Source organism: Bicyclus anynana, chromosome 17, assembly GCF_947172395.1.
Source record: "Bicyclus anynana chromosome 17, ilBicAnyn1.1, whole genome shotgun sequence".
NCBI classification, from domain to species: Eukaryota; Metazoa; Arthropoda; class Insecta; order Lepidoptera; family Nymphalidae; genus Bicyclus; species Bicyclus anynana.
This window is the reverse complement of record NC_069099.1, coordinates 9,763,806-9,775,979: the sequence shown is the minus strand read 5'-3', so window position 1 is coordinate 9,775,979 and position 12,174 is coordinate 9,763,806.

Here is a 12,174-nt window from a genome sequence, read left to right as displayed (position 1 = left end):
ATGCGAACGCTGTTTAGACACAGAATGACTTCCATATTCATAAAAAGTTATAGAGCACTGACCAACGTGTTTAACATGGTATGAAATTTTATACCTTGCGGTTTTTGTTATACCTATTTGTTTTCACTGTCCATTTTTTTGTCCATATCATATACGTAGCATTACACGCGTTCAAATTCAAATTCAAAATTCATTTATTTCAATTTACTTTTGATACGTTAGTTGACTATTTGTATAGATTCTACCACCGGATCGGAAGGCAGGTTCTGCTGAGAAGAAACCGGCAAGAAACTCAACAGTTGCAGTTCTGTAAGCTTAAGCGTGCCACGATCTCGTGAAGACAGAAAGACATATTGTTTTTTTTTTTTTTATTTTTTTAAATTCTATTACAAGTTATCTCTTTACTACGATCTCACCTAATGTTAAGTGACGATGAAGTCTTAAGATGGAAAAGGTACAAGTTTATCCTACTCATACCTATGACGGCTTCTACGCGGCATCGTACCGGAACGCTAAAACGCTTGGCTGTACGTCTTTGCTCGTAGGGTGGTAACTATAGCATGGCAACTTCGTTCGTAACACTCCTTTTAACACTCCCCGGATATCATTGGAGTGTCATCAACAAACTTGCCAGACTATAGCCATAGTCAAAGCCTTCTAGACCAACAATATGCTACTCGCCTGCTGTACAAAACTAAGAAGATGTTTTGCATATAGGCAGTTTAGGTGCCTAGAAACTCTAATCACATTTTTATTTGTGAAAATAATCTCGTAATTGTAATATTTTTATAAAACAAAATTGTATTTTTATCACGTCATCTCAAACGCCAATCATAAACTGTGACGTCATTCGATACAAGGAATGGGTCTGTGATTGGCGCTTGCGGTGACATGATATATCACATCACTGTAAACGCCAATCACGCTGCTATCTCTATGAATGACGTCACTTGCTAATGTGTTGTATTTCGGTCGCAAAAATTTTACGTAGATATTTTTTTTATTTATAATAAATTTTTTACTGGTTTATTGATGGGACAAAATAAAATATAGCTTATAATACTTCCATAATTCAGTTTAAACACTGTTTACAAAAGAGGCAAATAGTCTATTGTCAGCCAATAGCGGAGAATTTTGTTGAAATGAGACGGAAAAGAGAGCTCGTATATTTTCGATTCGATCGCTATCGTTGACGCATCTTAAGCCTTTATTTTATGGTAACAAGTACATAGTGAGATAATTAGTAATGTTAAACAATTAATTACTAGTGTTATACTCGTAGGTAGAAGTAGGTAGAGGTAGAGGTTAAGTTTGTGTTGTTGTAAGGCGTAATCTAAGATTCTACTTTATTTTACCACTAGAAAGCCATTTTGTTTTTTGTCTTATAAGCTATTTTATCTTACTATTTTCACGAGCACGGGAACTACGCAAGTGATACCACGGGACTTTGGCTAGTATTTTATATAAAAAGCCTATTTGGAATAAGTACAAATCAGCAAAAAAGCCACCCTTAAGTAACTCGGCTTATTATCAACTGAAAGCTACTTTTATATCCTACTTTTTATTCTGCTGACATTTTCTTCACGAAAATGATGGTCGAAGAAAATTTATTGCGAACATTTTTCCGATCATATTGTTCATCCGGGCCCATTGACCACCGGTTTCTAGACATTTTTTGATTCAGTACGAAACGTATACTCGTATTATAACGTTTTTTTTGAGCTACTGTTCCGGTCCGGGGCATGCACCTCCAACTTTTCAGTGTGTGCATTTTAAGAAATTAATTATCACTTGTCTCTAACAGAGAAGGAATTGTGAGGAAACCGGCATACCAGAGAATTTTCTCAATTCTCTAATATGGGTTGATAACTTTGTCTTTCCTATATATTTCTTTTCATCGAGATCAGTTCAGTAATTCTAGAATTAGAAATGGTGTACCTAATTTACCCGATTTTGTTAATATGTGAACGTTCTATGCAAAGCAAGAAAGCCGCTGTTCAACAATCGTTAATTTACGGCTTACTAAGATGAAAAGGCACACCACTTCAATGTGTACATTTCATAAGTGTGTAAGTGGGTATTAATGAAGGAAACATTAATAATATTATTGAAGCAAAGCTGTGTGTCACCGATAAATCATCGCGAACCATAATTGCCGTATTATTGGAATGCGTTAATTTCGATTCAATTACCGATGCCATAAAGCTGTTGGCACACATGGGCCTGTTTATATTTTTAAAGCGGTAAAAAGATCATTGTTTATGATTACCTACATAAAAATAAGTACTTTATTATCATAAACTATCACCATAAAAGAATTAGAACTTTGATAGTTTTACGTAAATGGGGTCGGACTTATGCCGAAAAGATCGAGAGTTACATTCCCACTTGGAGTATTTTTAAATTGGACAAGAACATGTTTAAATTGGTCATGTTTAAAAAATGTAATTTTTAAATTGGTCATGTTTAAAAACTGTACTTATACTACTTTGATGAATAATGTTTAACTTTATGATGTCATATTATATAGTTAAACATTATTTAACAACGTCAACATTAAAATTAACCGGCTTTCTAGTAATTTCAGAAAACAACGAAATTAAAATTAACAAAATGTATATCCATACTACAATACAATACGCTTGTGGTTCTGGGGGAGATTAAATTTCATTATTTGATACTCATTAATATAAATTACGAAGGGACTGTTAATTAAGCTTTCCATGGCTATTTAATTCTTTAAAAATGTTACGTGATATAATATTTTTTTAAATACCAGTACCCTCTGAACCTGCTGTGAATTTTGAAATTCTTTTCATGAGCAACAATTCCGACGAGATTTAGGTAATAAAATATTTCTGTGTGTCCGCTTGGAGAAAAATTCATTTTAAACTTTGGACATTTTTAGTGTCACGTACAAACTAAAATATTAAAATGTACAAATAAAAATGCGTTTTTAATTTTTTCTTGGCAACTCATAAATCCGAAAGTATTTTATTCTTTAGGTCGCGGGCTTACCGGACGACTTTAAAAGTTTTGTAAATTGACTATTTAAGTTTCACGATAAATTGTTTTATAGGTAATATTGAAGTCACTGATTGTAATTATATAATGATTTATTTATTTTGCTAATTGCACGTTGTAGAGTCAACATCTACTGAGGACGCTCCGGTTTCGGGGTGAAACGTACGTAGAGAGTATTTTGTCGGACTTGGGTGACGTTGTCGCCTCAGAATACAGTAAAACACCAGAAGGGGTGATCGCGCAAAGAAGTGAAGCCATTTATACTACACTTCTTAGGTATAACTGCACTACCAAGCGATTAGTCACTCAGTGTATGTGACGTGCTATACAAGGGACAAATTTAATTTAATTATGCCGTCTTGTGCTATTCTTTCGTGTAAAAAAGCCGTTGATAAAAAAAAGAAACTGGATGGGATCACATTTCATATGCAAGGAGCACAGCACATATTCTTAAAATATAATAATAAATAATAAAAAATATAATACAATATTAATTAGTTGTCATCTTGTTGTCATAGAAACGGATGCGTCGATTTTGTAAGTGCTGCCAATGTATTGGGTTTTGATTTTCCCTGCTTTTAATTTCTATTCAAGGATTTATGTCAGCGAGTGAGTTATTGGATCGGTTAGCAAAATCTACGTTTATCATTTTGATAATATTCGAATCAGGTTTTCATATTTGTTGTGTATCTGCCATCCTTGACACGTAAAGCTTAGAACCTGCTCTGAGGCTACGGGTTCTCCGTTATCAGAAGTATTTAGTATCCCCCGCCGACATCAGAAGTGGAATATAGTCGATGCCCCGACATATATATATAGGTTCCAGCAAGAAAGTTAAACCAAACCAAAAAATTAAAAAAAAAAATTGGTTGCCTGTAAAGTCGGTATACGGGCGAAAGTTTTACGTGACAACGACTTTGAGTGGTAAAATAATTTTAATGTGAATATTCATTCGTATAGTAGGAAGAAGGATAAAATAATAGTAACAATTTAAAACATTTATTTATACAAAGAATTATATTTAAAACATTAATTTATACAAAGAATCTCGCACTGAATTTCATATTAACAAAATTTTATTCACTCGCTCTCATTGTGAGCGCATAACGTGAGCGGAGCGTAACGCAGTTTCTTGAAGTGTCACCCGGCAAACCAATTTATAAGACGTTGTCACGTCAAAAAATACGGTAATCTGCGCAGGTAAAGAAAATGTAAAGAATCTCAAAGCTTTGAAATTTTACAAATAACAGTAGCGTGCTATATTATAACAAGTTCGTTGTTCTTGTTTAATTGTGTGGCTGTAATCTCGTAAGTTTCAAGTATTTTGATACTTTTCCTTTTTTCGTCATGTGGAACAGTAATATTATCAACTATTACTGACCTATCGACTAGCACTATATCGAGTCTATTGGCGACAATATACCTGTCAGTGATAATTGTTCGGTCCCAGTAGAGCAATGCATTGCTATTTTATTTAGTATAATAATTATTATTTTAAATCGGTCCAGTAATTAACAATCAAAAAAATAAATTTAATAAATTTGGGCAGTAACATTAAGCGGTTGTCATTCAATTTTGCAAAAAAGGTATAATAAATAATAATTATATTAATTTTCCAAGCAAGAGTTCATTTTCTTGCTGAATCTTAGCAATCACTAAAAAACCGGTCCCACTGTTTTTTTTTTTTATTCTTTACAAGTTAGCCCTTGACTACAATCTCACCTGATGGTAAGTGATGATGTAATCTAAGATGGAAGCGGGCTAACTTGTTAGGAGGAGGATGAAAATCCACGCTCCTATCGGTTTCTACACGACATCGTACCGGAACGACATCGTAAATCGCTTGGCGGTACGTCTTTGTCGGTAGGGTGGTAACTAGCCACGGCCGAAGCCTCCCACCAGCTAGACCTGGACCAATTATGTAAAACTCAATCGGCCCAGCCGGGGATCGAAACCAGGACCTCCCTCATTAAATCCACCGCACATACCACTGCGCTACGGAGGCCGTCAATTTACCATGTAAGTTAACATTTAATGTGATGAACTATACAGTTATACACTTATCGTTTTCCTTCTAACATTATAAACTTTTACCACAAAATAGGGAAAAATCGTCATGTACTAGTAACATTACGCGGGTGGGAAGTGCGAAGAGTGCGGGATGTTGCTACAATTTTTGGACACACTGCGCGCTATATAATGACATCTAAACGTGGCTTCTGGTGTTTTTCTGTATTCTGAGGTTGTCGCATGGGTTCGTCGGCTTTTCGCTGATGAAGTAGTAAAGTAACGCCTGCTTCTATTCAATCACTAATTGTAGTCTATTTAGCTTTATTTTCTGTAATAGGAACACGTGATCTTGATTTCTTTATGTTTCTTTTTTATGAAAACAGATTACGTTACGGCTCCGTTAAGAATCCACTCTATATTTTTATTATATTATATTTTGTAATTATTTAATTACTGTTCCTAGCTTCGAAAATGCGTAAATAAATTTTGCATCAATAGAAAAACAGTATTTCTCACACAAACAATCAATAGTATGATGTGTGACGGATGTCGTGATTTAAGCGACAAACAGTTGCTACAACTCGGTTAATGTAGACAGAAAATGCTTTGATAGGATACAGTTTCAGAAATAATTATTTCCGTATGTGAGATCGTGGTTTTATTGTTTCTATGTGTACAGGAAAGTATTTTTAGTAACCTTTTCGACTCTCCGCCACCTCAACGTAACATTTAGGTCTGTGATAAAGGAAATTCCTCGAGATTGGATAGGGGTTAATTAAGCAATCTCACTTGCGGTCATTGACCGCAGTTCAGATGAATGTGTTCATTTTGTTCAGTTTGTTCATCACTATCTAAATAAAGGTAGTTTCAGTAGAATTATTTAGTTAGCATAGTTAGGTAGGCCCAATTATATTTCCGAGAACCAGTCTGTTGATTTAGACCCTTATGAATCACATGGTTCAAAATGTACTTATGTTTTAATTATGTTTTTATAGATATCAGATGACTAAAATATAATATAATATTATAATAATATATTATTTTGATATTTTTTTTTGTTTATTAAGTTAAATTGAAACATATTTTAAAATTAATTTCAACATTAATTAATTTTATACAAATAATACTATGTCTCTCTGTATGTATGGCAACGGATCATGAGGTCCTAGGTTCGAGTCTCAGATGGGGCTATGAAATTTTTTTTTATTCTTTTAGAGTTCGTAAGTCTTAGATGCTGCATGCTCGTATTACGTAGAGCATGGTCCTGATTAAATTATTGGTATATTCATTAATATCATCAGTCCAAATTGGAGCAGCGTGGTGAGTCTAAGCTCCAAATCCCCACTTTTATTAGGAGAGAGGCTTGACTCTGCAGTGGACAAATTGTCGTCATCAACCCATATTCGACTCACTCCTGAGCTCGAGTCTCCTCTCAGAATGAGAGGGGTAAGGCCAATTAGTCCACCATGCTGGCCCAATGCGGATTGGCAGACTTCATACACGCAGATAATAAAGATAATTCCCTGGTATGCAGGAAAAGTTGGAGGCGCCTTGGAGTTGGAGGATTCCGGAGGGTGTGAGTTCGAATCCGGTCCGGGGCATGGACCGGATTCGAACTCACACCCTCCGGAATCGGAAGCGGAGGTCAAATCCACTGGTGGACAAATAAAGGGACTTAAAGAGAGAAATAAAGAGAAAAGAGAGATGTTGTAGGAAAAATGGCATTCCTTCCCCTATAGCAAGATATTTCTTTTTGACAATAAACCGGTATGCAAACGGTCTGGTTACTGCGAATATATTATTTTATTGATTTAACATAAACTTATTTTAATGTGAGTTTTATAAGCATTCAAACAAGTCGTCGAACTTCAGTTATTGGTCTATAAACAGTTATCGAAGTCATTGCAAACTGTTTAACGACAGAAGGCGATAAGTCACGATCCCGGTTCATAAAAGGTGTTTTATGTTTGCTTCTGGAAAACAAATTGCATTCAAACAATAAGTTATTGAGGACATAATATATGATAACCATTGTCTGGTATTTAATTTCTTAAAATGCACACAACTGAAAAGTTGGAGGTGTATGTCTCGGACCGGATTCGAACCCACACTTTCCGAAATTGGAGGCAGAGGTCATATCCACTGGGCTATCACGGCTTTTACTGAGTTGTGGTATAACGATTTCAAGACTTTAGCAATAAATCTCGCAAATCTTGTGATTTGAAGCCGCAAACTACAAAAATACAGTAATATATAATATATACGTAATTAACAGAATAAATTTAAACTACTACCTATACATAATTAACATAATAAATTTAAAATAAATAAAATATTTACAAGAAATCCATAAATCTAATTGTTCAGCCATAGGCAAGGTACCCAATACGCTGACGCTTTTATCCTCTGGATGGCAAATCCTTTGGGCCAAATAAGCGCCAGTACCTGACAGAAAATTTCTTAGTTATAATTTATTTTCATTTAATATAATTTTCATTTAATAAAGTATAATACCTATACGCAAATATTTTTAGTAAAGGTATTCTTTCCAGCAGGTTAATTCACTATCTTTGACGTATGCTAGTTGACGTATACGAATTGAGATTGTATGTAACGAATGTCATCCGGCGCATACTGGTGGATATCACACAGTAGTTAGATGACATTTCTCAATTGATTTGATTTTTATTTTAATACTAGCGGTCGCCCGCGACTTCGTCTGCGTGGAATTTAGTTTTTAAACAAATCCCTCGAGAACCATAAATTTTTCCGGGATAAAAAGTAGCCTATATGTTAATCCATGCTATAATATATCTTAGTACCAAATTTCAGCTGATTCGGTTAAGTAGTCAAGGCGTGAAAGAGTAGCAAACATTCATATTATTAAAATCATCAGTTTTCGCAAAACCATGTAAACCATAAAAAGTAGCTTATGTGTTAATCCAGAGTAAAATTCATTTCCAATCCATTGCCAAATCGCTTCAGTAGTAGCGGCATTAAAGAGTAACAAACATCCAAACATACATCCAAGCATCCATACAAACTTTCGCGTTTATAATATTAGTAGGATTTTAATAGGTTGACAATAAAGACCAAAATGGTGAATAGGCCAGTAGTAAGTAAATGTATTTTTTGGAAGTCACGTTTGTGATGTGATGACACCGTTCGCTTCAAGTGAACTACATCTGACTAGAATATCAATAACTTATTTGCGACACACTGAGGGGCGGATTTTGAGGGGCGGAAACATCTGTTACAGCATTTTCTCGCGAATAAATTACAATATTCAGTTACTAGCAAATCTAGTGACTGGCATTGATTTTTGTATACATAATACATGTACGTAACTTCGTCTCAATAGCTTAACGAGGGATTTATCGAATGGTTCTAGATTCGATAATCGATTTATTATTTCCTATGTATAGTCCTAGTGCTACTTTTACTTAACGGTTAGGGGATATTATACGTAGGTAAAGTTCAAAGAACAGCCTAGTGGACATGACTTCTGCCTCCGATTTCGGAGGGTGTGCGCTGTACGTACGAATTGGAAAAATGGAAAATTCCTCCCCAACGCAGGTTCCTAACGAATAGACAGTCTTCAGGATAGGCAGTGCATTTTTACATCTATGAAATGCACGCTACTGGTGCTCACACAGCTCTTAAGTATAGGCGGCATCCGCATCGTATGTATCCGACGGATCGTAGTATTCTTTGTATTAAAAGTCATACATTGCGGTTCAGTGGACGTGCGACCACGGATCCGCATCGTTCGGATAGAACCGAATGGATTTTATTTACAGTAAAATTAAAAATCCGTTTGATATCCGTTTGATATCCGACGATACGTACGATGCGGATATGTGGACGCTCACCATTAACCCCTGTTTGCCGGAGATAACTCTTTGTTTTATTAAGCCATTGAAATAGGCTGTTATAATAAAGCAGATGAAACATGAAAGGAAAATAAATATCTAAAAATATTTCAGTTTTTTATACTTTTCGTACCATTAAACTGTCACAGCCTTCGCGCTACGAAAATCTAAAGATTGAAAGGAAAAAGAAACGACACTTAACGATAAGATCTTTATTCAGACTTAAAACGTCATCCCCTTTTAAGTAAAAATAGGTACCGGTTTTAGCATTTTTATCGAAAGCTCACGTTTGGGTGAGATCTTACCTGATAAATTAAACAGCTAAAATAATATGACAATCGCTAAAAGACATATGCCAACTTACTTTTAGATTAAAAGTTGTTTAAAGTATAAATTAATTTTATTTATATTGCAACCAGTTGGACACACTTTAGTTTAGTTGTTGTAAGTATGAAATTAAAGAATATCGTAGTTTAAGTACCTATTAAATTAACTTATACATTGAAAAAAAGGTTTTTATTTTAGCTTTTTCGCAGCGTCTGATCTCAACAAATAAAACATTAAATTAGTAAGGAAGCAGAGGCTGTAATTATCAAAGCGCACATATATCATACGACGTTTTATAACACATTTACGAGGAAACACACTTTCAACACACTTTCTGAAAATGAATTTGCATCTTTGCCTGTTTTCCCTTAGATTATGATTATGATACATTATGATACGCTTGTCATTTTTGCACAGATAACGAAGTGAGCACAGCAGCGTTTGTTTTTTTTAGAGAAATGCACTAATACAACCAGTATTACTAATAAAGTAAATTAATATTTTTGTGTTTCTAATAAAGATAATTGGTTGACATTTATTGTCAAAATTATTAAAATTAAAGAATTAAATGTTTTTTTACTATCACAAAGTTAATTTAATGAATAAAATGTTGACATATAAACTCTTTGCTAAGATTTAAAAAAGTATCTTTCGTTAATAGACGTATGATAAAGGTTTTATATTACATTACGGCACATGTGCATTTTACTTTACATTACGGCACATGTGCATTTTACTTTACATTACGGCACATGTGCATTTTACTTTACATTACGGCACATGTGCGTAATGAGAGATATATGCGGCGCGATGTGGAAATTCGTGAAATAAGCGATACTTTACGAGCAAATGTGTTATAAATCGGGGTTACAAAATTCGACATTTCATTTCATTGTATTTGTACTTACTCTTTTTAGAAAAACACAAAACATTTTTTATTTTTTTGTTCTACGGCAATAATGCCGTAAGCGATTTCTGAAAAGTCACCTTAGTTGACAAAAAAATACAAAAAAGAGCGAGAAATTTTCCACTAATATACTCGTACATATTATAACAGTCACCTTTAATAAAATGAAAACATAACTCACAAAACTTCTCATTACACTGTGAAAACGTAAGCTGGTAATAAAATATAATGCAGAACACTTTAGCTTGCAGTTAATTGAAGTAAAGATTTTCATTTGGCTTTTACAAATGTTTTCCACGTTGCGTTCCGGTGCAGGCAACGTCGACGCCGCTCAGATTTCCCTCGAGAAAAACAAGTGTTTGTAACACCGAGTCACTTACACCCAGTTTGCTTGGATAAAAAATGAACTCCTTTTAAAACAAAGTAGCTATTCGGTGGAGGCTGATTTCTGTCGTATTTTATATTTTAACTCACAGCAAATGTTGAAAGAACAAGCATATTTTCCAACTTATATTGTCCGATAGTAGATATAAGAATGGTGGTATTATATTCACTGACCGGGATCTGTTACAAAGATCCAAAGATTTTGAACTCAAATTGATAGACAAACACTGCCTAGTTTTAAAATGTGTAGAATATAGCCTGCTTCCATCTTAGATTGCTTCATCACTTACCATCAGTTGAGATTGTAGTCAAGGGGTAACTTGTAGAGATTATAAAAAAAATTACAGGGAGCTGCTGAATGCGATGGTTCTAGACCGTTTGATCAAGCTTAAGCTTTAGCGTTTTTATGGTCTGTGGTTTAATCATAGTAGTTTAATTGAAATATTCACAGATCTATGAAGTATTACTAGTAGTTTTTAAGTCGAATTTAGTAGGTATTATTCATATACCCGCCTTCATATCTATGTACCTACCTATCCATACATTGTATGCTTACTTATCCATACATTTTAATTTGATATCGTTACTCAAATAATGGGTTTCTTCCTGATGAATAGATTATTATTTCACTACTAGCAGATGCCCGCGACTTCGTCCGCGTGAAAATCGATGTACATTTTCGAACCCTTCGCCCCTTCTATTTACATTTTCGATTTTTTATATATGAAAAATGCAAAATCATAACCCCTTTACAATAAAGTGCGCGTTTTTTTTGCTTGGGTAAAATGCCCAGCCATAGCCACGGTCGGTAGTCCCATCATAAGCCCCCAGCCGAAGTTTTTTGTGCTTGGGTAAAATGCCCAGCCTTAGCCACGGTCGGAGGCCCTATTACAAAACCCCGGCCGAAGGCCGGTGTAGAATAAAGTGCCCGGCCGAAGGTCGCGCGTTTTTTTTTCGCTTGGGTAAAATGCCCAGCCATAGCCACGGTCGGTAGTCCCATCATAAGCCCCCGGCCGAAGATTTTTGTGCATCGGTAAAATGCCCAGCCGTAGCCACGATCAGAGGCCATATTACAAACCCCCGGCCGAAGGTCGCGCGTTCCGTTTTTTGTGCTTGGGTAAAATGCCCAACCTTAGCCACGGTCGGAGGACCTATCACAAACTCCCGGCCGAAGGCCGGTGTACAATAAAGTGCGCAGCCGAAGGCCGCGCGTTCCGTTTTTTGGGTATAATGCCCAACCTTAGCCACGTTCGGAGGCCCTATCACAAACTCCCGGCCGAAGGCCGGGCTACAAAATAGTGCGCGGCCAAAGGCCGCGCGTTCCGTTTTTTGTGCATCGGTAAAATGCCCAGACGTAGCCACGATCAGAGGCCACATCACAAACCCCCGGCCGAAGGCCGGTGCACAGTAAAGTGCGCGGCCAGAGGCCATATTAAAAACCCCCGGCCGAAGGCCGCGCGTTCCGTGTTTTGTGCTTGGGTAAAATGCCCAACCTTAGCCACGGTCGGAGGCCCTATCACAAACTCCTGGCCGAAGGCCGGCTACAAAACAGTGCGCGGCCGTAGGCCGCGCGTTTCGTTTTTTTGTGCATCGGTAAAATGCCCAGCCGTAGCCACGATCAGAGGCCATATCACAAACCCCCGGCCGAAG